The 27477-nt window shown below is 41.8% G+C and overlaps 1 long non-coding RNA gene across 1 annotated transcript; it reads left to right on the top strand.

Annotated features, from left to right (window-relative positions):
• Positions 1-2192: 2192 nt before the first annotated feature.
• On the top strand, positions 2193-26388 carry LOC145721061 (uncharacterized). The gene is made up of 4 exons (XR_014144535.1): positions 2193-2375; positions 4485-4642; positions 13440-13491; positions 24448-26388. It is a non-coding gene; the product is annotated as an uncharacterized LOC145721061 (long non-coding RNA).
• Positions 26389-27477: the final 1089 nt, after the last annotated feature.

Raw genomic sequence — 27477 nt, 5'->3', positions numbered from 1 at the left:
CTGGTCCACTCAAGTGACTATCTTATCCTGTTGACTGGGGCCTGCCGTAGGCCATCTTCCCTAGAGTAACAGAACTTGAGACAGGGATTCTTGAGCAAGTGATTTACAGAGGGTGCTCCCAGGACAAGGGGAGTGAGGGAAGCAGGATGGGGCAGGGGGACGACTAGAAGGGCATGGCCTCCCTGAGAAGCTCGGGGAGCACAGATGATACCCTAAGTTAACCCCACGTTGAGGCAAGGCAGCGTCACTAGTCAGTGAGTCATGGACAGGGTAGTAGAAGGGGGTGGGTAAGGAGGAGGGGAGTTTGGGGAGTGGGCAGATGAGGCATATTGGCCCCAAAGGGGATCTGGATGGGGCACAAACATCTACTACATTCCTCAAGTCCAAGGTGCAGTGGGCCTACCTGTCAGGCCTTTGTAATATACAAGTTGATTTTTGCAGGTACATATAATTTAGAAGAAATTGTAATATCCCTTCATCTGGAAACTGCCCCCTTCTTGCTCTGTTTTTTTCTCCACCGCATTTATGACCAACTAACATGCTATAAAATTCACCTATCTTTAGATTTACTAGTAGCTTATTATCTCTGCTCTCACACACTAGAATGTCGACTCCATGAGGAAAGGCATTTTTCTCTCTTTTGAAGGATCTATCCCAAGAATAGTGCCTGACACTTAGGAAGTGCTGGGTAAGTGTGTGTCAATGAAAGAGTATTCTGAAGAACATATCCTGCCTGGTGTTGCTCATTTTGCGATGATTCTTTGGGTCCGAAGCAATCAAATTCCAACCTGTGTGAATAAGCAGGGAAGTCTAACATTCTGGAGGGATCGATCATAGAGCCCCGTGAGTCTCAGATTTCAGGGTGTTTAAAAACCATGTGAGAATCTTGTTGACAGTGGGATTCTTGGTCCCCCTACCCAGAGATTCCGATTCAGTAGTTCTCGGAGGGACCTAAGAATATGCACTTTAAAAAAGCGTGACCATTGATTTTTGACGTAGGTGACCTGAGGCACGTACTTTGAGAAACACTGATGCGGTCTGAAACACTCGTTCAGACAGCTATTAATAGCTTCCCCAGAGTTGCTCAGCCACAGGGTTGGGGGTTAGACCTGGCTCTCCTCACTCTCTGTGCAGCATGTTTTCAGCTCAGTCTCTCTTAGTATGTATTTATAAGCTTTGCACGTACAGCGATTACCATGGGGACATACAAAGCTCGATGAAATCCTGCCACTCTAGCCGGGCTTTGAGGCATCGGTGGAGAGCTGTCTTCAAAAACATTTGGCTTCAGGATGTACTGTGGCTTGTATTGCCCCTATGCTCCTCCAGATCCTTTTAAAATTGGGAAGGTGCTTTTGTGATGTCCTGATGCCATCTCATTTGACAGGAGGGAACACGAGGAGAGCCAGGAGCCAGGGCTCTTGCTTGGCCTGATTTGGTGCATGTACTAAAGAGACACAGAGAGGTTGTAGGAAAAATCTGGAATGAGGTCATGTGATTTAATGCATGGGGAAGAGTTTCAGGGTGGCTCCAATAGAGGACATTAACTGATTAGAAGTCAGTAAACTAAAAACCGAGCTGTTGTGAGGAGGAATTTCACTGAGACTGACTGACTGACTGAATATTGGTTTAAAGACATTTCAATTAAAATTTTTTTATTTACCACAAATCCTCTGGTTGTGAGCATGGACCATCCTCAGAAGGAATGTACTTGGGATGGGGGTTAGATTCCAGAGGGTCGAAGGTGGTCCGTACCTTATCGCTCAAGGATAAATCCTGAAAAGAATTACATTACATGTATGGCACATATAGGGGGCCAGGTTCTGTTTTAAGATTTATGTCTTATCGCATTTGATCCTCATGACAATGGTCCGTGGTAGATACTATTATCCCCATTTGACAGATGAGGGCACAGAAAAGTAAGTTGCCTAAATTCACACCCTTCCAAAGTCTCTGAGCTAGGACTTGATCCAGACAGTCTGGGTCCAGACCTATGCCTTGAAACAACCACTCCTCCCCCATGTATCTGAAATCTAACAGGGAGACTTCTGTCTTCCAGAGCATGGCCCTGAGGGTGGATGAACCATTTAAAAATGGAAACTGGAGCACAGTCGAACTGCTTGTGTGTGTGTGTGTGTGTGTGTGTGTGTGTGTTCGTTGGGGGGGGAGGGAGGGGGAAGAGGAGGAGGGAAGCACCGAAAAAGGACTCAGGAGCACAGAAATACCCAGGGTGGATTTCAAGCCTTTCACTTTGGGGTTGTAGGACCTAAATTCTCTCCTCCTCTCCTCTTTGACGTAAACAGAAAACTTACAGTGCTCATTACTGCCTTTGTCAGACGGATTCTTTTCTGGGAGAGGAGCTGGAAGAAGAAAGAGGAGTGAGTTGCCATCTGGTTTCGCCGAGGAGGGAAGGCACTGGGTTGAAGAGAGCAGTTTCCCTTGATGGTCATCGTGCACTATGCGCCCTGCACGGCGCAGGAGTATCAGGCTTGGGGAGGGGCGCAGTCCCGATCCCAAACCTCTGTGGGTCGTGGCTGGAAGGAATTCGGGAGGAATCATGTGGCCTTGGCAATAAAGGCTGCACCGAGGAGGAGAGTGTGAGAGGTTGGCTTGGGGGAGGAGACAGCTGTAGGCCAGAAACTAAAACCGGAGCTGGTGACAACAGCTTGGACCAAACCTCCAACCAGAGAGTGAAGAACATTATTTTCATATATTTGCCACAAGCTAGAGGCTGTGTGAGCAGGGATTTTTCCAGAATTCATCCTAAGTGGAGAGAGGCTAGAGGTGGAAGAGGAGAGAGAAGCGGGTCTAACTCCTGTTGGTGCAGAGCTCCTCCACGGCCCTTGTGTTTAGTGATATGACCCTCTGCTCTATGTGCCCCCACGCCCATCTGGCCACATTCAATGCTGTCATTGGAGCTCAGTGCTTTCCACCCTTTGCCATTTAACGGCGAGCAGGCAACAATAGCTCTACACAACTGGTGTACGTTAGGCATAAATAACGTGGCTTCTGGTTTGTTTTTAAGATTTTCTTTTTAAATAATTTCTACACCCAGCATGGGGCTGGAACTCATAACCCCAAGGTCAAGAGTCTCAGGCTCCACTGACTGAGCCAGCCAGTGCCCCTTGTTTGTTTTTTATTTTCCAGTTCTCTGTTTATTTTTGAAGAGTGAAATTAATTTTTTTTTTCAGGCAGCACAACATTGAGGGTTTAGAAAGGATTTTGGTCTGGGAAATGTACAACTGACATGAAAGAGTTTATCAAACCTGATAGTACGTTTTGGCCATTATGGGCTAGACTCCAGAGAGCAAAGGAGAGGGGTACCACCTGATGCCAGGTGACAGCCAAAGGTAGTCAGGAATCAGGGGTGGGGTTGGGGCCACGCTGGAGGGCCAGAGCAGTCAGGCCAAGGGGAGGGTTCCTGGACTCCCAGTAACTCCCTAGAGGGGGACACGGGTGCGGTGGGGAAGGCTCTGTGGGGCTGACGCAGCATTGCAAACAGGGTCTGCTGGCACAGCTCCTTGAACATGCTTTACCTTGTATTTTGATAACTGACCTTCCCATCCCTCTCATGCCTCTTGCTCTTTGACCTCTTGCCTCTGGAGGTGCCTGCTTTCTGCTTGCTTGCCTCATTTACCACTTTCTAAATGCGCGCGATCTCTTACATAATAGTTAAGGGCTCAGGTCAATGGTTCGGGGGAAAATGGCTCAAACTGAGCCTGGGCTGACACTCAGCAGGTGCACACAGGTCTGGAGTACTGGTTGTTAAACACTTTGACCGTGATCCCTGTCAGACCCGTGACCCTGGAATTACACTCAGCCCGAGAAATGCTGGCCCTGCGGAAGGCCACTGGAGAGAGGGGTCACTCTTGCCCTGCCCCCCACTCGTCTTCAGGACGGCCCTCGTCATCCACATCATTTCAACTGCTGTTTTCTTTCTCTCGTTGTTCCTCTCTTTCCCTTTCTTGCCTATACTGTTGGGTACAAAGTGAATGAAATGTGGTTTTGATGTGCCTCAACTGTATTTCACCTTGATCTTTATTCCTGTGTATGTCTAGGTCTGGGCTTTCCCTCTGGCTGCTAATCCTTGGCTCACGTCATACCCTGTCTGCTTGCACTAACACACCCATGTCAGCTCTGTTAACGCCAACGCAGGATACTCTATTTTGAAAACAATGCTGGTAGCAACATCCTCTGGCTTTGTCATTCTGTAACATCTAGACCCAGGAAGGGACGCCTATCTCCCATTCACCAAAACAGATTTCAGATCCCCTCATGAACACTGAGTGTGACCATTCATCACTAATAGATTTTAGTTATAAGTAGGGTTGCCAGATTTAGCAAATAATAAAAAAAAAAAAACCAGAGCATCTAGTTAAATGTCTGTTTTAGATAAGCAACAAATAATTTTTTAGTATAAGTATGTCCTATGCAATATTCAGAGCCTGTTTATAATAAAAAATTGTCTTGTTTATTTGACCTCCAAGGTTAAGTGGATGTCCTGTATTTTACCTGGCAACCCTCACCGCAAGTAAACCGGAGTACCAGCTTAGCTAGCTGAGAAGTCTAGAGGCCGGCCTGCCTTCAGCACAAGCTGGTGCCGGGGGCCTACCGGAAGTCACCAAGAATGTGCCTCTCTCCTCAGGTAAGGGTCTGTCCCTGTGCTGACAAGACAGCTGCTGTCTTCCAGCCTCATATTCTTACTCTGATTTGACCAAAAGACAACCGTTGTTTTTCCGAAGGCTCCCCCCAGACGACTAAGATGCATTCCAGTGAGGTCAGGTTAGGTCACGTGTCCACTACTAAGCCCATCCGTGTGGTCAAGGAAATGAGATACACTGATTAGCCGCTTCGGCTGGTGAAGGGGAAAAGGACTCTGGGAAGGCGGACCATACACACCCTCGCCGCACGCCAAATCGGAGCCTGCGCTGGGCAGGGTTGTCTTGGGCAGCAGCTTGCAAAGGCCTGGAGGGAAGGAATGTGGGGAAGCCTCGGCGGTTCCAGCAAGCTGCTGTCACCAACTGCCTTCTGGAGCTGTGCAGCTGCCCTCTCTCGCCCCTCTTCCCGGCCTCTGCCGTGCCCCAGTTCGCCTTGATTGAGGCAACACTTGAGACAGTTTAAGAATGTTCTGGACAGTGGTACCTGAGTGGCGCAGTCCGTTAAGCTTCCGACTCTTGATTTCAGCTCAGGTCCTGATCTCAGGGTCATGGGATGGAGCCCGGCCTTGGGCTCTGTTCTGGGTACGAGGTCGGCTTGAGATTCTCTCTCTCCCTCTGCCCCTCTCCCCACTCTTGCGCCTGTGCTCTCTCATGCTCAATCTCTCTCTCAAATCTCAAAGACAAAAAAAAAAAAGAAGAGTATCTGGACTGAATGTTTGCGTCCTCCTCCCCCCCACCCCAAATTCATATGTTAAAATCCTGACCTTCATGTGGCTGTATTTGGAGATGGGTGTCTAAGGAAGTAATGAATGTTAAATGAGATCATAGGATGGGCCCTAATCTGATAGGATTAATGTCCTTTTAAGAAGAGACACCAGAGAGCTTCCTCTCACCCACAATCACTCCTGCTCCCAGCACAGGGCAAGAAGGCAACTGTCTATAAAGTTAGGAAGGGAGCTCTCACCAGAAACTGAATTTTCTGACACCTTGATCTTGGACTTCTAGACTTTACAACTGTGGGGGGTGGGGGGTGGGGAATTTCTGCTGTTTAAGCCACCCTGACTGTGGTATTTTGTTATGGCAGCCCAAGCAGACTAACACAAGGACTCTGGCTGAATCTTGGAAGGGCAACTATATTTTCCCATAACGTTACTAACAGAAAAGGTTTTTCAGGACGTCAAATGACCCAGAAAGACATGATCTACCAGATGGCTTTTCTGTGTATCTGTTTGCAAGGACAAATGGTATAGGATGCTGTTAATCCTTAACCTGAGTTTACATTTTAAGAGACTGCTTCAGATTTGTTAAGTATTTTTTAATGATACAGTTTAAAGGATTTGTTTCTTTTGAAAATCAAATATAGGAGATGAGGAATTACTACAATAAAGGTTCTGTGTGCAGAACTAAATGAGGAAATTAACCACCAATAAGTGTATTAACCAGTATTTTTCTTTAAATAAAAAAAGTTTAAGGACTAAAGCCTAAGAAATAAAATAGAAATTTATTTCTCTTTCATATGACAGAAGTCTGAAGGAGGTAGTCCAGAACTGATATCTTCATAAAGGCATCAGGGATCTAGCCCTCTCACTGACCTTCTATTCTTGGCATAGTGTACCTCATGATCCAAGAGGGCTGCTTAAGTGCCAGCCATCATATCTGCATTACAGCCAACAGGTAGGAGGAAGAGACAAAGAGCATTTAAGGACATCTTAAATTTATATATGACACCTTCACTTACATCTCATTGGCCAGAACTTAATCACGTGTCCACATCTATCAATAAAGGAGCAGGGAAATGCAGTCTTTATTCCAGGTGGCCTTTTCCCCAGGTGAAAATTGGCAGTTCTATTAGTGAGAAAGAGAGAATGGCCATTAGGGGCAAATAGAAATCTTGGAGACACAGACAAGTGGAAAACTTTTCTTATTATAACGAGCATGAAACATTAGAATGCTCTTACAAGAGATATTTTAAAACCAGACTTTGAACAAAGATACCAAACATGAACAATTTGTAATATTCCAGATTTTCTTCCTATCATTGTAAATTTATCATTTTATATAGTTATGGTCAATGTCTACTTGTTACTTGAGTGGTTGTAATTAAATGTTATTTCATATTAACATTGCCAATATGGTCGTAATTCACAGTTGTAGTTTTAATATCCTATCATGTTAATTTAACATAGTTTTAAGTAGTGGGTGTGGGATAGATGAAATGAGAGTGGTAAAATGTTGATAATTATTGAATTTGCTTGATGGTAAAGGACATCCATTATTCTGTTATCTCAACTTCTGTGCATGCTTGAAAATGTCCATCATAAAAGAGTTTCCATATGTATTGTAGTTTCCCTAGAGAAAACAAGTGTTGAAAGAAGAGGACAGACTGCTAGGTTTCTTTTTGCAGTTAAAATACTTAGAGGAAAGAGGAAAGATAGCGGAGAACCCTCTTGCATTTTCTTCCATCTCCCCTCAAAGCTTAAACAAACTTCATTCAAAAGGTTGGTCTCAATCTATTTTTATTTTTATTTTTCAAGATTTATTTATTTATTTATTTGAGAGAGAGAGAGTAGGGGGAGGAGAGAGGCAGAGGGACAAGCAGACTCTACGCTGAGCATCCAGTGAGGGGCTCGATCCCACGTCTCTGAGATCATGACCTGAGCCGAAAGAGTTGGATGCTTAACCGACTGAGCTACCCAGGCGCCCCAGGTTGGTCTCGATCTAAAAAAGCTAATCATAAAACTCTTTTGTTCAAGGCCAGTGATACTGTATTATACTTTAGGAGGATTCATTTCAACAGGGGATACGATCTTTCATAAAGTTTTCCTTGTCAGAAAAAAAAAATGTGTGGAGAGGTGTTGTGTATGATTCAACCCCCACCACCACCATTTATCAAGAACCCGTTCTGAGTTCTTCTGGGGATACAGAGATAAGTGAGACCATCGTGGCCCTCAAGCAGCTCATAGTCTGTTGGGAGAAGCAGACACATGAATAGATGGTTATAAAATAATGTGGTTGGTGAACTGACAGAGCTATACACCGTATATCGCGACTATGCAAAGCATATTCATAAAAAATAGTTCCTTTTGAAAATGTTGCCTTCATTGAAAGAAACTCAATACAGAGTGGTATTATACAGTTGAATATGTGCCCACTATGACCCCACTAACCCAAACTGCAAAGATGCTTTTAAAACAAATGGAATTTGCAAATGTTAGTATGTTCCACATACTTTAAATGGTAGTATGACTTTACCACAAATTCCTCAGTGCAATCAGAAGAAATGTGATATTTAATGAGGAAAGGCCTTTAATGAAGTCACTGCAAGGTAAGTTATTATGTAACCTGATGCTCAAATTCACAGAAAATTTTTTCAAATAAATATGATAGATTTAAATTGTTAAATAAGTCTTTTTGGATAAAGCAATTAGTGCAATGACTGGGACAGGGAACATTTGTGAATGAATGAATGAATGGATGGATGGATGGATGAATGAAAGCTTGTAAGAACACTTGGACTCTAATCTTGGCTTTGTCACAAAGTAACCAAGTGTTCTGGGTAGTCAACTAACCTCTCTGGGAATTTATTAGGGGGAAAAATGTACTGAGGGTTTCAAACTTTATTTAGCCACATCACCCTTTGTTCCAGTGAAGTGCTGAGGGGTGGCTTTAGGTGGAGGTTCATGCGCATGCGCGCGTGCAGGAGTGTCTGTGTGTGTGTGTGTGTGTGTGTGTTGTATGTCAGAGGTATATTCTTGGTTTCTTCTCATGTTCCCCTCCCCTGGTGATCTCAGAGTCACCTCCTGCCACGAATAGAGTTTCTGAGAGCCTCTAGTCGGGGGAATCCCTGAAGTCATGTCCCACTCTAACACTGGATGATCCTATTACTGTAAACCATTTAGCCATAGAATACTAGTTGAGGGAATGTCAAAGGAAACCTAAGACCATCTGTGGAGAAAGAAGGTGGAAAAGTGGGACATTTTGAACTGATCAAACCTGGTAGCATGTCTGAGAAGCCAGGAACAAAAGACCGGACAGCTTTTTATCCTGATTCGCTTTTAGATTAGGTTCTTCAATGACGAGAATATAAATCAGGCTAGGCCCAGGATTAAGGCCTTCCAGAAAGATCCAGGGGGCAATATTACCAGCATAGCGAGCTGGGTTTTCTCAGCCCTCTCTGTTTAATTCTTTCAGCCAACACATCACAGCGGAGAACTATGGGCTTCAGAAAGTGGTGCCTATTAATACGAACACGGCCTGCCCTACTGATAACAGATGTGGTTATAATGGGAGCTGAGTGAACAGAAACACATTTCCCCAGCTCCAGACCTCAAGCACATTTTCATCATCTGTAACAGCCTGAAATGCTGGCTCAGAGCAGATGCTTTTCTTTGCTCATTTGTGGACATTGCTTCAAGCCCTACTCAGGAAAGGAGAATCTGAGGTCTCTGCGGGCCAGTATCCAGGAGATGGCTGGACTGCAGAGCCTGCCTCTCCCTTACTTATAGGAACTGCTTTGGGGCTGGTGCTACGAAGGCTTTTTTGTTTATACAAAGCTTCCCTGAGATAACACTAAGTACACATTTCTCAGAGAAAGGTTCCAGAAAACTGAGCATTGCTGAGCTGAGCCTTAACAGTCTTATGACTGATGCCTTGGCCAAAACCACCTCCATAGTGCTCAGCCACGAACTTCATCCTGTGTTAGTGCAAAACCACATTCTATCTGGAAATAGCCTTGAGGAATTCACGCACCCCCGATTGGACCGAACCCCAAAACTTTACTCTCCCAGAGCCAAGCCACCCACAAGTGATCACTTTGTCAACCCTGACAGCTTTTCTGGAAAAGAGATTGAGAAATGACCACATGAGGACTGCATACTAAGTCAGCAGCAGAGGCCTGATCTGAGCTTCTGGCTCTCAATCTTGCACTTAATAAACTAGTCCAGCCCTTTCTTTGTACAAATTTACTTCTTTAGAGTGTGGAGAGAAACCAGTTGTCAACAGTGTGCATTTTATAGCTAAGTTCCAAACCCCAAGACATTTCATTTTTCTCAATACAGCCCTCTGTGCTGAAAGACCGTGTCTCTCTGAAGAGCTCTGTAGGCTTCATCTGAGCATCTGTCGGGAAGAAATCTGATTTTCCAGTGGATCAGTATTAGCTAAAACGTTTGTCATTATATATTCCCTGGAGTCCTCTATACTTGGTTGGGTCAGCTCTTGTCCTTTCTGTCAGTAGCCAGAAATCATTGTCAGGGAGCTGGTGTTCCGCCATCACTGTGAAGTCGCCCAGGAAGGACTGATCCCACCTTCCTCATAGGGTTTGTAGGAGAGTGACTTGGGATTGTGAGTAAAGCCTTGGGCCCAGTGTGTGACTCACAATGAGCACACTAGCGGTTCTGTGGCAGGACTACCAGACTCCCCTTCCTGCAGCTCTGTCCCACCAGCTTCCTTCTCATGGAGCCCAAACTGACACCACCTGGGAGAACTTGGAAGTGAAGAGGAATGTTCTGGTGACTCAGGATGGCCACCCCAAGCAGGTCAGCTGAAAGATGAAGCAGACGGATCATGGAACTCTAACCTGTTTCCCCAACTGTGCTCAGCCAGGGTGGGAGACAGAGGCGGAGGCAGATGGGAATATGGTTGTGAACATGTCTGGCCTATTGTGGATTCAGGAATAGACACTCAGCCTGGGCCTGGCATTTGCCTCTGTTGTAAATTTGGCAAGAGGAGGTAAGACTGTGGTTGAGTGGCACAGCAGATATTGCCATGGGCGTTAGTAATGTCAATTTAACCCTTTTGTTAACCAATCATTACACCGGGACTCCAAACCCACTATCACCTCACTTGTTCAGATGGAAGAGTATCAGGAGGAGAATTGATATTTTTTTGTGCTTCCTCTGGACACTATATGAGACACCTTCACACAGTTTCTTGTGGAACTGACACAGCCAGCCTGTGAGGTTTGTAGGTATAATACTATCACCCTGACCATACAGAGGAGGACACTGAGCTTGCTGATATGAAGAGACTTGCCCAACGCACACAGGTAACAATGTCTGAAATGGGGCTGAACCCTTACCTAACTCACACCAAAGACTATTTTTCCTAACACTCACACCATAGTTTGAATGATCTAGAGCAGTGCCAAGAACCAGGGAGTCCTTTAAAAGGCAGCTAAAGTACATGGCATTGACTTTATGTACAAAAGAGAGTATATTTTATTCATAGGCAATCTCACAGGGACTTGCTCAGAGAATTTTTTTTTTCCTGCATAGAGCAGGAGAAATATTGAGTTTCTTCCAAGATGTAAGTAAATCTTATTGATTCCCAGTGATGCTCCCTGATAAGAAGGGTTCAGTTCAGACATGCCTGTAGGACCACTCAGATCCTGTTTTGTCATGGTCTTCCCCATGCCCCACCCCACCATGCCATTGAGAGCTAGGATCTTATACAGAGAGAGGATAGTTTTTGAGCTCTAAGGATACAGGAGAAAAGGTTCTTCTTGATTCCCACCTGGGAAGAAGTTCTTTGAAACATCCGTGAACATGATTTAAAAGTAAAAATATATTCTTTTCCAGTCCTAAAAGAATTTACGGCAATTCATTTTGGTATGAGATCAACGACACATAACGGATTTTAAAATTTAAATCTGTGCTTACTTTAACTTCTTTCTTTACTTTCGCAGAGCTTTGTGTTGCTCTTGTTTACTTCTTAGTTATTGACTAACAGTAAGACATGATCAATAAGAGTCATGATCCCAGGGTCCTAGGATCGAGTCCCACACTGGGCTCCCTGCTCGGGAGCCTGCTTCTCCCTCTGCCTCTGCCTCTCTCTCTCTGTCTTTCATAAATAAATAAATAAAATCTTAAAAAAAGATTAAGAGTTCTGCTAGATCCTACAAGGGAAATACTTTTTAAAGCATTTTGAAACAACGGAGTCATTCCCCATAACATCCGTTAGTCCATTTCAGAGCAGATGGGTTTGAGGACTTGGAAAATCCAGTCCCCCCCCCCAAAAAAAAGGAAGAAAGAAAAAAGAAAATCCAGTCTCATAATAATGGTAAAGGGAAAGCATACCACAATACAGCTTCAAGAGCCAACAGGGAGTTAGGACAAATGGTCACCACAGCACGAACTAGAAAACCAAGACTTTGGGGGAGGTAAAAGACTTTAAAAAGCAGCAATTGAGAGTCAATATTTTTAAAATGTCCTCATAGGAGTGTGTTTTCCAAAGCCAAAGGCTCATAGGTTAAGTGTAAGTTTTAATAACTTAGGCAGCTAGCAAAGGAACTTTATTAGACTCAAAATTGGCATTAATCAGAATTTTCCATTAAATCCACTTTCTTTTCTATGCAACACTCAACATGCTTAGATATTAACTAGTTGTTAGGAGAACTGTGTGTTTGTTATTATTTTATACCATTAAATTTGGGGCTGTGGGATTATTTTCACAATAAAATTCTAGAAGTGTATAGCTGCCTGATAAAGATCCAGCCTTGCCGAAATTTGGCCTGCCATGTTCCAGCTCCCTCCCCAGAGTGGATCTTTATTGGGATAATCTGCTATAATGACATTTTATGAGAGAGCAAGTTTTCATGAGACATAATTTTGGAAATAGGCAGGGATAGCCAGATGTTGTGCTTTATCTTTTGAGTTCCTAAATCGTGTTTTAATTCTATTTGATTATAATAGTTATTAAGTAACCCTGAAATAAGTGCCAGAGTTTTCTTCAGTGTTTCATAAATCATAGACAAATGCCAAATCCCCTAAACGAAAGTTATGATAGAAGGGCAGGCACAGGAAAAACAAAACAAAACAAAACAAAAAACCCCAAGGGAACCAAAAGACGATGTGAGCAGAGCAGATTTTTCTGAAACCCTTTTTTATAAGCAGTTGTGGGGGCCAGGAAGGGCTCCCATTTTTTACTATAATGTATTCTTTGTCTATAAAGATGTCTCTAGCAGTGATGAGTCTGAATGGATCCATCCACACATTCCGATCCTATATTTTTTGTGACAAAGGGATATGTTTTGCAAGGTGGGCTGCCTGAAACCACGATGGAGGAGGGAAAGGCGCAGAATTTGAAGTCCCAGGACAGGAAAACAAGAGCCACACATCTTTTTGACCTTGGCCATTTGACTTAACAAGATGCACAGTGGCCAGAATAACTCTAGTCCTTGATGCCCCTGTGACATATTATTCAGTTTATAGATAATGTGAGAGAAAGTCCATGAGGTCTGAACAAGCATCTGCTTTTCTGTGTCCTGAAAAGGCCTGAAAATTTGCATTTGTAGTCATGGGCAGGGTGGTTAGAAAGAAAACATGCATTAAAAGTGCAAAGGGGGGGCACCTGGGGGACTCAGTTGGTTAAGCGTCCAACTCTTGATTTCGGCTCAGGTCATGATCTTGGGGTCCTGGGGCTTGAGCTCCGCATCAGGCTCCATGCTGGGTGTGAAGGCTGCTTAAGATTCTCTCTCTCTCTCCCTCTCTCCCTGCCCCTGCCCTTGCCCCCCCCCACACACACACCTTGGACAAGCTTCTTTAACTTCTTTGTGCCTTAGTTTCTGCATCTGTAAAATGGGGATCTTAACACTGCCTGCCTCACAGAGTTCTTGTAAAGATTAAATTGAGATATGTAAAGCGCTGTCTATAGGTGGCATTATGCATGAGTTATTATTTACTGAATACCTAATAGGTGCCAGACACTGTGTTAGATGCTTTTGTATAAAGTTTTATTTAATCTTTGTAACAAACTTAGAAGGCAAGTCATATTATTTCCATTTTGCAGATGCAGACATCAAGGCTTGGAGAAGTCAAGGAAATCATTCTAATGTACACAGGTAAGTGGCCCAAATAAAAGGCATCAAATCCAGGTATTTCTGCTCCAGCATTATATCAAACACCATTGGTGCCCCCAGCTCACTTTAGCTGCTATTTGATAAACACCTACTTGATAGCCTGGACTATTACATTTTTAATCAATTTTATTGATTAGAGAATTATGTGTCTCTCCATCATCGTTTGCCTAACTCGTTAAAATTAATAGACAGCATTAGATAAATGTGTTTGACACCTGAAATTGAGTCACTCTGGGAGAAAGCCCCATTATTACAGATTTGGGTGCAATTGGAGGGAAAAAGAACAGTTGCTCCTTCCTTCCTTCCCTCCCTCACCAGACAGGAAGGGCCAGCAAACATACAGCTGCCTCTCAACAAAGTGACAAAGCCCAGGGCAGCCTTTTTTCCTGAGCTGGGGAGCATCTGCTAACTCAATTACAAGGCAGTCACTCTCATATTGGCTATCCTTTGGGGGCCCAAAAGCACTCAGAAATTTGGGAACAGAGCTTTCCTCACCAAGAGCACTCAAGCAGGAAGCAGCCCTTCCTGACAGGCTGCCCTGCTCAGCTTCCTGGTATAGAAGGAGGAGAAGGAAGAAAAGGCAACAGAAAAACACTGATTGGAAACAAAACAAAACAAAATAACAAGTGACAGCATTAAAATAGCACAGGCATTTAAAATGTGAGTTTATAGGGACTGTTGTAGTCCTGGTTGACATTTACCCTTTTGATGTGCCAAATATTGGCAAAGTCCTTTGGAAGCTTCTCTAGGTTCCTTCTGGTTGTCAAGGCGCGGGGGTATGGGGCAACAGATTTGGAGGTGTGGGGGAAAAGAGCATGGGTACTGCTGGAGCCCAGAAAGGTAATATCTAGAAAACCCAACAGACAGGACCATCAGAGAGAGGCTTGCAAAGGCTTGGTGTCTGTAGGGCTTGGACTGGGCATGGCCAGAGAAACAACATAGTTTCATTGGTGCGTCCAGAGATGAGCTTGTGACCTTACTTCATAGGCCTCTGTGACCTAACCAAAGATACTAACTAAAGCATTACTTTAACACATCCAAACTGGTTTTAAGATGAAATTAATGGATAGGCTATCCATTACAGGGACTAACTTACACTGTTGGAGAAATGCTCCTAGAAAATTTCTTTTTACATGTGCCCTCTTTGAAGCAAATACAGTGTATACACATTTGGATGCACAGAATTAATTAGCTAATTTTTCATGTTACAAAGATTTCTCCCTTTCACAAAAATTATCTTCTTGTCATCTCTTAAATGGCAAGCTCTTTAAAAAATATGTGCATCTTTCTAGGTACACAACTACCAATGCTCCTTGCTTTGCCCCAGTGATTCCCAAATGAGAATTCTACATGGCTACATGAGAATCATCTGGGTGTTAATAAAAAACAGACTCCTGAGCCCTTTCCCTAACCTATCTCTGGACATGGGGCTGGGGAATCTGTATTTTTAACAAGTGCTCTAGGTGATTCAGATGTGCAGATAGAGTTGGAAAACACCTCTCACATAATAAATTTCTAAAATGTTGCACAATCTGAGTTTGGGGCTAAAAAGAAAAAGGCAAACAAATAAGCTGTAGAATCCCTCTTCATTTTACTTTAATTTAAAAAAATTTTACCAAATCATGAAATATTTGAAACATATGGAAGAGTATAAAACGTAATAAGAGACATTTATGTATCCACCAACTCCATTTTTAATTCATTTCATTGACTTGCTTCCCTAACAATGGTGTATTGGTAAGTCAACTAACTCTCTGTTCTTGGTTTATTTCCATCATAGCACTTAAGTGGCTTGAGATTATTTTATAAATTTGTTTGCTCAATGTGATTATTTTTAGACATCAGATTTATTTCCCATCAGATTAATGATCCAAGAGAGCAGGAAACATATCCATCTTATTCATTCACCATTGTATTCTCAGCATCTAGCACAGTTCCAGGCACACAGTAGGTGCTATCTATTGATTAACTATCTGTTGAATGAATGAATAAGAATTTGTCCTTCCCAAATCACTCTTATGCTAAAATGCCCATTTATAAAATAATGATAATAATATACAGTAGAGTTTGTTTTAATGTTCTTGGGAAAATTCAAGAGACCCCAAAGTTGCAAACTATTTCTAGTTTGTTGAGTGCTTTGATCATAAAGGGTGTTGAATTTTGCCAAATGTCTTTTCTGCATTAACTGAGATGATCATATGGGGTTTTTTCTTCATTCTGTTGATGGAGCATATTACATTGATTGATTTCTATAAGTTGAACCATCCTTGAGTTCCAACAAACTAGGGATCAAGGAAAATATCTCAACATAATAAAAGTCAAATATAAAAACCCACAATGAACATCATACTTATTGGTGAAAGACTGAGAGCTTTTCCTGTAAAATCAGGAACAAAGCAAGCATGTCTCCTTTCACCACTTCTATTCAACACAGTACTGAAAATTCTAGCCAGAGCAATTAGGCAAGAAAATATCATAAAAGGCATCCAAACTGAAAAAGAAGTAAAAGTATCTCTATTCACAGATGATATTATGTGTAAAACACTAAATATGCCACAAAAAAACTATTAGAAATAATGAATTTAATTAAAATGAATTTAGCAAAGTAGCAGGATACAAAGTCAACACACAAAAATCAGTCGCATTTCTATATATGAACAATGAGTAATCTGAAAAGGATTATAAAAATAGATTCATTTACCGTAGCATCAAAAAGAATAAAATCTTAGGAATTAATTTAACCAAGAAGGTGAAAGACTTGTACAGTGAAAACTACAAAGCAATGCTAAAAGAAACGTAAAAAGACATAAATAAATATTTGGAGACACATCCATGATCATGGATTGGAAGACTTAATATTGTTAAAATGTCAATATGACCCACAGTAATCTATAGATTCAATATAATTTCTATCAAAATACCAATGATGTTTCTGCAGAAATAGAAAAACGCATCCTAAAGTTCATATAGACTCTCAAAAGACCCTGAATGGGGCACTTGGGTGGCTCAGTCAGTTAAGCATCCAACTCTTGATTTCAGCTCAGGTCATGATCTCAGTGTCATGCCATCGAGCGCCACATCAGCCTCTGCACTGGGCATGGAGTCTCCTTAAAATTCTCTCTCCCCACTGGGTGATGGACATTAAAAAGGGCATGTGATGTAATGAGCACTGGGAATTTTATAAGACTGATGAATCACAGGCCTGTACCTCTGAAACCAATAATACATTATATGTTAATTAAGTGAATTTAAATTCTAAAATGTTTTTAAAAAATTCTCTCTCCCTCTCCCTCTGCCCCTCCCCCACTCTCTCTCTCTAAAAAAAAAAGAAAAGAAAAAAAACCCTGAATAGCCAAAACTGTCTTGAAAAAGGACAAAAATGAAGGACACACTTCCTGATTTCAAAACTTACTACAAAGCTACAGTAATCAAAACACTGATATTGGCAGAAAGACAGACATATAGACCAATGGAATAAAATAGAGAACCAGAACAAATCTCAGATAGATGGTCAAATGATTTTTGACAAGGGTGCCAAGACCATTCAATGGGAAAAGATGGTCTTCTCAACAAATAGTGCCGGGAAAACTGTATATCCACAAGCAAAAGAATGAGGTTGAACCTTTACCTTATATCACATGCAAAAATTAACTCAAAATGGATCAAGGACCTAAATGTAAGATCTAAAACAATAAAACTCTTAGAATAAAGCATAGGACAAAAACTTCACCACATTGGATTTAGTTTATTGGATATTAACACTAAGAGCATAGGTAACAAAAGAAAAAATAGACAAATTGGACCTCATGAAAATTAAAATTTTTGTGCATCAAAGGACACTGTCAACAGAATAAAAAGGCAATCCACCGCGGGGGGGGGGGGAAGGCAATCCACTAAATGGGAGAAAATCTTTGTAAATTACATCCCTGATATGCAAAATATCTCAAGAACTAAAACTCAACAACAAGCAGCCCAATTCAGAAATGGGCAAAGGGCTTGAATAAACATTTCTCCAAAGAAAATGTATGAATGACCAGTAAGCACATGAAGAGATGCTCAATATCACTAATAATTAGGCTCCCGATGCAGGGCTCAAACTCAAGACTCTGAGATCATGACCTGAGCTGAAATCAAGAGTCAATAGCTCAACTGACTGAGCCACCAAGCTCAGTCCCAAAAATATATTTTTAAGTTAGCACACTAAAAAGATTAACAATTCTCCCAACCCCCACCTCCAAGCTCTACCACTTGAAGTCAGCATGGCTTTGGGACTCTTTGAGCTGACTCCTACTTACATCCACTGACAGAAAAATAGTGCCTACCTGAGAATGCCAAATAATTAAGTGAAGCAATCTACATGAAAGCACTGTGAGAGCTATAAAGTATTGTGAAAAGCAGAGGTGTCATTAAATCTATTTCTGTAGGATGTAATGAATTCATTCTTTCAGTTGAATTTTTTATGGAATTTGGAAGCTGTTCTTATAAACTGACAAGGGATTCAAAATTTACACATTAAAACAAATATCTATTATCCTTTCAAACTGGTAATCTTGAGAAACTATACATTTATTCTGACATTGCTACATTTGCTTGAAATATCTCTTTCAGTTATTGTTCACATTTCTCCTTTTTAAATTTATTAATATTTTACTTAAATGAACACACTTATTTAAATTTGATACATAAAACTTACATTTATAAGGCCCAAATTTATATATCAAAATACATGTTTTTACATACTTGTTTAGAAAACAAGAAACTCTGCTTAATAAATAAGAGCTAGAAATAACTATATTAATTCCTATAATAATACAAATGCTATCCTGATCTAACCAATCTCAGTGAATTAAAGTTACTGTAATTTTATATTAGCCACTCATACCTAAAATCCCATTAAAGTTGAATATTTCATTACAATATATATCCCATTACTTTGCTTATCCTCAGTGGGAGCAAATCATTACAAATCACCATTTTTGAATGCAAATTTGATTTCTTAATGATCAGAGGTCATTGGGAGCCAAGTCTGATGGCTCAGTGAAGGCAGTGATCAGTCTGGATAATGCTTTTCTTTTTTTCAAGACTGAAGTGTTACCACTAAGTAATAATTAATTTTTTCTTTAATATGTCAAAATTTGTGTGTTTAAATGAGAGTTGCCCTACAAAGAAGTCCCTGGCCTGAGCAGCTTATCGACTTGTGGTATCATAACTGATTGAGAAAATAATAAGGTATTATTTCCCAGCTATGACTGAGAAGCATGTTTTGCTCCCCCTTTCTTACCCCAACCCATTCCCTAGAACATGGTTTTTTGTCACTATTGACATTTGGAACCAGGTAATGCTTTGTTGTTAGGACTATTTGTGTGCACTGTGGGATGTTAACAGCATCCTTGACCACTACCCACTAGATGTCAGTGCCAAATGTACTCTGGAGGGCAAAATCGCCCCTGGTTTAGAACCACTGCCCAAGATGGTAGCCAGAGCTCTGTGTCCTATAGGTTTGGGCTTCCCTTGCTCCAAGGGATAGGTTTTTTACTATCAAAAGTCTAGGACAAAAATCTCAAATACAAATGCTTCCAGGAGCTTCCAGGTAGATCATTTGTATTAGTGAGGTGGACCAGATGTAAAAAAAAAATTTCAATACAGATATAAGTACTGGAAATATTTCTCTCTCTTCACCATAAGATAAGAAATAAAACAATGTGATTAATAATGCCAATGAATGGTCAACCCCAACACTAAGGAGCAATAGGGATTGGTGAAGACCCTAGTGAATTGTAGAGCTTGTGCCCCATCTAAATGGAGGCAGCCAGTGTTTAGCTCTAGTTAGTCACTGTCATGTAGGCATGTGGTCAAATGTTTCAGAACTTTCAATTATGGAGGATAAAAGCCAGAAATTAAGATTTTCTTTTTGAACAAATAATCCAGTTAAGATATGGGCAGAAGACATTTTTCCAAAGAAGACAACCAGATGGCTAACAGATGCATGAAAAGATGCTCAACATCATTCTTCATGAGGGAAATGCAAATCAAAACCACAATGAGATACCACCTCACACCTGTCAGAATGGCTAAAATTAACAACATAGGAAACAGGTGTTGGCCAGGATGCAGAGAAAGAGGAACCCTCTTACACGGTTGGTGGGAAGGCAAACTTGTGCAACCATTCTGGAAAACAGTATGGAGGTTCTTCAAAAAGTTGAAAATAGAACTACCCTATGACCCAGAAGTTGCACTACTAGGTATTTATCCAAAGGATGCCAAGATACAGATTTGAAGGGGTACATGTACCCTGATGTTTATAGCAGCATTATCAACATTATCAACATAGCATTATCATTGATAGCATTATTAACAATAGCCAAACTATGGAAAGAGCCCAAGTGTCCATCGACTGATGAGTGAATAAAGAAGATGTGGTATGTATATATATATATATATATGTGGTGGATAGATGGATAGATAGATAGATGGAATATTACTCAGCCATCAGAAAGAATGAAATCTTGCCATTTGCAATGATGTGGATGGAACTACAGTGTATTATACTAAGCAAAATAAGTCACTCAGAGAAAGACAAATACCATATGGTTTCACTCATGTGGAATTTAGGAAACAAAACAGATGAATATATGGGAAGAGGGAAAAAGAGAGAAGGAAGCAAATCATAAGAGACTCTTAATGATAAAGATTTTCTTTTTGATTGTGAAACCTTCCAAATTTTCTCACATCGTCAATTAATTCAAAACATGTGAAACCTTGAATGTGAATCTTGTGCCTGACCACTGGTCTCAGATATGCTACCCCCGTCAGAAGCATAGAATTGGATTGCTCTGAGGGAAGGGGATAGTAGCTGTGAGAAAAGGAAGCAAACAGTCTGGCTCCCAGAAGTACTTGACCCTTGATTCTGGAAAGGTATGCTCTCACATAGCATCTTAACAGTAGTAGGATCTCTGCCACGTTGTCTATATGATGCCTGGGGACTAGACGCTTCTATGTGGTCAAGCTTGATGCAGATGGTGCAGACGCCATGAGCACTGAACTTCAAATGGGCAAAGTCGGCTTGGCTAATGAGCATCTTGATGTCAGTGATGACCAGGATGGCCTCAAGACCAGAGACCCTTTCTCAACTTTCCTGAGTCCCATGAGCCTCAGTGTTCTAGTAATACCTTAACAGAGAGGTGGGGATCCCTCCCTCTGCAATCACCACCCCTCACCTCCACCACATGACTGAGATTGGATTTCCCATGTAACCTGCTGTCATATTGTCTGTAAACTGCTTTAAAACAATTTAGCACAGACAGTATGCGTTAGTTTTATTCTAAACCCTAGGAGCAGTTAGCTGGCATTTGAAATATCTGAACCAGAATATAAACTCTGCAATAGTTTGTTAGCATTTGAAGGACTCTAATTAGAAACCCACACTCCCATGGTCTTTGTCTCAGAACCCTAGAGGCTTGTTAATTGGCAAAATGGATGTTGGAAATGATTATTCATTGGAGAAGTGAACGGTGAACAGAATGTGTGGACCAGCTAGAAATCTGCACAGGCCCACCTACCCTTGCACAAACAAGGACTGAGGATCAAGTGAGCCCAGCAGTCTGTACCTACACCCTTCAATATGGCACTGGTCCCGTAATGCTTTTTGGAGACCATGCAGAAGGTTAGCTGACTCCGGCCATAAAATACTGTCACATCCAGCTTTGGTGAAACTTTCAAACGAGATGCTCTCAAAGATCTTAAAAATCAGAAATCTGGGATTTCATCCTGCAAAATAACTTCACGACTGTTCTTGTACCTGCTTGGTAATAAATGCATGTGTGGCAGAATCCAGGCTGAAACTCACACTGATTGTAAAGAGAGGGTGTGGTTACGGCTGCCACCCACCTGAACTATTTGAAGGCAGAAATCGCTACCAGTAAGTGAATATCCAGACTGGCTTAGGTCAGTTCATCATGCCTGCCAACCCTAGTGGGATGGGTAGTGAGTCCAATTTCATTTGATCTTCAAAATTAAAAGAGTATGATGCTTCCTTCTAAAGAGCGAGGGAACAATGCGTAACGATTACAGACTTATTCCATCAATAATGCCAATGCCAACACTTGGAGGCCCTCTTTTATAACCACTGTTAGTGGAAGTCAGTCTTCCTGACATGGTAGAACCGTACTTGGTTGGAATTGTGTGTCTGTAGTCTCAGCAAAAGAAGCTGAGGCTCCTGCCCAGAGGGCATGGTAGAGTAGTCTCGCAGGGACTTTTTATTTGGTTTATGTGTTTTATTTCGTTTCCGTATTTTGCCTTGCAATCTTGTCCATTCATTTCTATTCAGCCAACAGATATGAAGCACCTATTATGGGTTCGTCCTCTATTAGGCCATGTAAAGACCACCAATATGAATTAAATGTAAATCCTGAAACAACTAATTTTATAACTTGGTGAAAAAGAAAGAAATATGTGCAAATGCCAGTCAATAATGCAAACTAGAATATGACAATTTAAAAATAGAGAGACAGAGGCACCTATCTGGTGCCTGGGTGGCTCAGTTGGTTAAGCGTCAGACTCTTGATTTTGGCTCAGGTCATGATCTTAGAGTCGTGAGATCGAGCCCCATGTCAGCTGTGCACTGGGCGTGGAGTCTGCTTCAGACTCTCTCCCTCTCCCTCTGTTCCTCCTCTCCCTGTGCTCTTTCACACTCTCTCCCTCTAATAAAAAAAGAGAGAGAGAAAGGGATAAATATCACGCTGGGAGCTCGGACTGCAGGGATAATCAGGTTTCAGAGAAGAGAATGAGGTGAGTCTTAAAGAATGGAAAGGGATTTGACAGAGAATGAGGAAGCTGTTTTGTGTCTGTGGAAAGTCCCAGAGACAGGAAAGTCCTAAATTGTACGAGGAAGAGCAGGTAGAAGGACACAGCAGGAGGCCGGACCGAAAAGGAATGTGGAACCAAATCCTCGCCATATCTAGTGGTGCAGTTTGCCCCTGGCCTGAGGCCCTCTGCCACGTGGGCTGCCAGGGAATTTGATCGCGCCCTCTGCCAGCTCACCAGCTACGCGCCATCTGCAGGAAGGGGTGTCTTTTCTTTCTTTGATTTTGATTTTTATTATTATTTTTACTTTTACAAAGCATAAAGTATTTTACCGTGCGAGTGGTTAAAACAAAATGGTTATTTAGATATACAAAAATCCTTTGATACCTCTGAGCTAAATAAAAGCACAGAGCACAGCATTTCTGGAAGCCAATATAGTGATATGTATCAAAAGTCTTTAAAATGGTTTTTAATTTGCACAAAGACCCCCTATGGTTTAGTGGAACCTCACTCTTGATAGTCTTGAATGTCACCCCCCACCCCCAGGGAGTCTGGGCTTTGTTCTATAGGCAATGAGAAGCCCTTGAGGATTTTTGGGAAGGATTTGAAAGTCTTTGAAAAACAATGTGAATAATGAGAATAATAACAAGATGGATATTAAGCATACTCTTCATTGGGGATCGCTCTGTTTCAGGTACATTCTTGGATATTCACAAAGGCCTCTGAAAAGTACATTTCTCTTAACATATGAGCAAACAAATCACACAACAGATGAATTTTTTTTTTTAAAGCCCATTTTTTTTTTTAAAGATTTTATTTATTTATTAGAGAGAGAGCACATGAGAGGGGGGAGGGTCAGAGGGAGAAGCAGACCCCCAGCTGAGCAGGGAGCCCGATGCGGGACTCGATCCAGGGACTCCAGGATCATGACCTGAGCCGAAGGCAGTCACTTAACCAACTGAGCCACCCAGGCGCCTAACAGATGAATTTTTTAAGAGCCCACGCCAGGTACAGATCTAAAGCCTGACTCTAGACACTCAGCCTAGAACCTTATCTCCCTGGTTTTTATTACACTGGATCTCTGTAAGGATCTCTAGTGTGGTATCCAATGGAGTGTTTGGATGAAAGTGCAAAATAAAATAGAAAAACACATACGTATATAATCTAAGAGTAAAAAATTCATGTTTCTCCTTTTTTTTTTTAGGCATTCTTCATTTTTCCTTTTATAACTAAAATCTCTTTAGAACTTCTAATAAGATAAAGCTAAGACTATAAGGTGTCGGTAGGTATTTTACCCAAATCAGTTCAAGATCATGAGCAAAAATGTCCACCAACTTTCCCCTGTGCAAATGCTGACATATTTCCACGTGTCTCTGTGTTAAATAATACAGCGTTGACCCAGCGGTCACTGGATCGCTAGTCATTAGCAGCTCCAGCCTGAAGGCTATAGGCCCCCAGGAAGGAGCAGTGTTGGGTACAGACCAAATTTCCACTCCAGGGAACACAAGAAGGAATGCAAATTCCAACAAGGGACCTTTTCCAGGAGGAAGCTCTCCCCACCTCCTGGTGTGTGGCTTTCCCACCTGGTGTTCTGGGATTTCTGCACAGAGGAAGACCAGGCCTCCAAGTGCAGGGCATGGGGGCGGGGTGGGGGAGGCACGAAAAGGAAATATTGGAATTATCCAATAGGGTTTCTCTAACCCACATACATCTTATTTACAGAAAAGAAAATTGAGGCCCAGAGAGTTTAGGTGATGCTTCAAGTTACCAGGTTCCTGATTTCCAGCCAACTGCTTTCTTACCACACTATTCAGCCTCCCGAAATACGTATTGTTCTATCTTGCTTGTGCAATAGAATAGTCATTATTTATTTTTTCAATTATCATCCTCTCCTAAGGAGGTGCTTTTCTGTTAGCATTTGTAATAATTGAAATCTCTGTCACCTAACATACAGTTTGTATGTTACAAACTTACAGTTTGTAAGTCACCTTTTTGAAGTGTATACTTCAGTGGTTTTTAGTAGATTCACTATGTTGTGCAGCTACCACCACTTTCTAATTCCAGAACATTTTCATCACCCCAAAAAGAACCCCTGTACCTCTTCACAGTTACTCCCTGTTCTCCCCTCTCCCCCAGGCCCTGGCAACCATCATCCACTTCTTGTCTCTATGGATTTGCCTCTTCTGGACATTTCAGATCAATGGACTCACAATACGCGGCCTTCTGTGTCTGGCTCCTTTCCACAGCACAGTGCTCTCAAGGTTCATTCATACCATAGCCTGCGTCAGGACTTTGTTCCTTGGTACGGCTACAGAAATGGGCTTTACAAAGTGGGTATTAGACTGACAGGTAAGTAAAAGTCTTTCCCTTTGAAGATTTTTCTTAGAGTTAGCACTGGTGTATCTGACCTGGGGAACATGCAGCCCTTTTCTAGAAGGCAGTTTCACTGTGCACAACTCAATGGACCCAATTTTCTCCCTCGCTATACACACCCTCCTTCCTCTATTCACCTTCAGAGGCTTCATAACAGGGGCATGCTCTCAGACTCAGCCAGGATATTATCACCACCTTGTCCAGTCTTGAGTAAGAAGAGGTGCAATCAGACAAGTGGCTGTCTTGGAATTAATTCCTTTGCTTAAATATAAGATGTCACAGAGGAGAAATTCTGTTAGACATTCTGCTCATGGCAACTGAACATAGCCCAGGATTACTAAGCTCACTCTTCTTAGGGACTATTCATTTGCTCACCGAGCAGCATACCCTGCCACATACCCAGCTCAGGATCAGAGCTAAACCAGATCCATTTAAGCTACAGCGAAATATAATTCACTGTGCTGTTTCAGAGCTCGGCAGGAGGGTCGAGGGGGCAGGTGAGGTGGAGAGGATGGGCTGCCATCGCTCTTTTGTGGCAAGATGTTGCTGTGATTTCCTTGTCTTATAAAATAATCTCCCAAACGTGAAGGTTCTGTAATCAGGAAAGCAGTGGTCCCTTTGGCGCCATCATAGATGTATTTATTATCCATCACAGTCTAAAAGGGGAAGATGATTTTCTTTTTTAAAGCCCAAATCTCTTTCAACAGGTTGTATTGGACATTCCAAATGTTTGCACTTTGTGATTTTCTTTTTTTACATTTGTTACTTTCTAAAAATTCCTTTGCTAGCTGATTTTCCAAGTTCTTCCTTGGAATAGATTAAATGCTCAGAAACGAGGAGGTTTTTTCCTCATCCAAGTTCATGGCTAATTTGGCATGTTTTCTTAGAGAGCTTAGATAGAATTTAATGGTGAGTGTTGGAATGCTTAAGACAGGGAAGAAGGAGATGAGCTAATGGTAGTCACTGCTTGAGAGCAGGGCACAATCACAGGGAGAGTTCAGCACCATCTTTCTCTAACACACGAAGTTCTACTGGTGATTCTTAGATGAACATGGACTAAGAAAAGCATGTCACATGGCATTATTTGGCTTCAAGACCTCATTGTCAGGAGATCAACAAGAATGAGCACTCCATGCCACCCACTCTGCCGGCACATGTTTGGCTGACACTTCAATGTGCCTTTCCTGTTCTCTCTTACCTATCACAGTTGTTAACCACTCAATTTCTCAGCCCCCTCTGCACCTCAGAAAGGCCATGTGACACAGTTACATAGAGAGGAAGCTTTTGCTTTTCCGATGAGAGGAGTAAATGTTGCCACTGTGACCCGCTTCTCCCTTTCTTCCTCTGAAAGTGGTGTGATGCCTGGGGCTACAGCAACCTTTTTGGGCAATCATCTTGCTCTGATAAGGAAAGGTCAAGAGAATTGCTGAGATGTTAGCCCTGACATCCCGTCATTGAGCTGATGATTCAATACGGCCTACTTCTAGCCTTCAAACTGATGAAAGAACTCTAAGCCCCTATTTGTTGAAGTCCCTTTTAGCATGATTTTCCCTACTTGAATGCACTGCTAATATCAACAATTTATGGAAAGAATGTTATTACATACCTGTCTTCTGCCTTACTAATGTTTAAGAGCAAACATTCCTTTTACCTTAATATTCACCATTTCCCTTTTTCTCTGTCCTGTGTATTTCAGTATTGTCTAAAGGGAAATTATTATTGTTTTTATTATTTTATTCCATTTCATTTATTTTCACAGAAACTTAATGGAGGTGTAAGTTTGAAATTGGGGAAGTGGGGACAGGGAGATTTACAAAACCCATTTTGAAAGACATATATTCATGAGTGAGTTTCATTTTCACAATCGAACCTGTGTTGCTCCATTGAGACACAAATGTTTTCTGGGGCAGTTGGAGCCCACACGTGGTAGAACAGGTTGGTGTGGGAGAAGGACAAAGGGAAACCATGACCGTGACTGCAAGTGCAAAGCTGGCTGACAGTAGGTCTGTTTGTGCATGAAGACAATGCTTTTAGAAACCCATAACCTTTTGCAACCTCAAATGCTAAAAGCAGAGTGTGAAATAACCACTGTAGAAAAAAAAAAAAAATGGGGGCTTACAATTGATCTTCACTACAGTAATAGGCTTTAAATTTTTAAAGACATTTAGATTTTTTAGAAGAAAAATCCTCTACCTTTAATCAATTTCAAATTCATCCCTTGCATGGATGCCTGTGGTCTGTTTAGGAGAGTCTGGGTGGCTCACATATTGTTTTGTCTGTTAAGGATATTGTCCACTGAATCATGGGGTTTCCTGTGTATTAGCACCCTTCAGGAAAACCTTCTGTCTGATCGCAGAACCAAGAATATTTAGAGCTAAGCAATAGGTTTGTTTTTATCCCATGAATATTATAGTTGATTTCATTGTCATCGAGCTGCTGATTTTTGTTTTATTGGGTGCTTTAAAAAAATTTAGGGGCACCTGGGTGGCTCAGTCAGTTAAGCGTCTGTCTTTGGCTCAGGTCATGATCTTGGGGTCCTGGGATCGAGCCCCGTGTTGGGCTCCCTGCTCAGTGGAGAGTCTGCTTCTCCCTCTCCCTCTGTCTGCCACCCCCCACCCCCTCTTGTGCTTGCTCTCTCTCTGTGTAAAATAAATAAATAAAATCTTAAAAAAAAAAAAAAAGGTTATCCAAAAAGGTATGCAAGTCTCACAGCTTTAGTTCTCACAGCTTTAGTTCCTATTAGCAAAGAATGAGCTAATTAGGTCAGATTTTCACGTAACAGCCAAGAATGAC

This window comes from Leptonychotes weddellii, chromosome 4, assembly GCF_054177405.1.
Source record: "Leptonychotes weddellii isolate Sample4059 chromosome 4, ASM5417740v2, whole genome shotgun sequence".
NCBI classification, from domain to species: Eukaryota; Metazoa; Chordata; class Mammalia; order Carnivora; family Phocidae; genus Leptonychotes; species Leptonychotes weddellii.
Note: the sequence above shows the minus strand (reverse complement) of the source record. Positions and strands in the feature narration are given on the sequence as shown.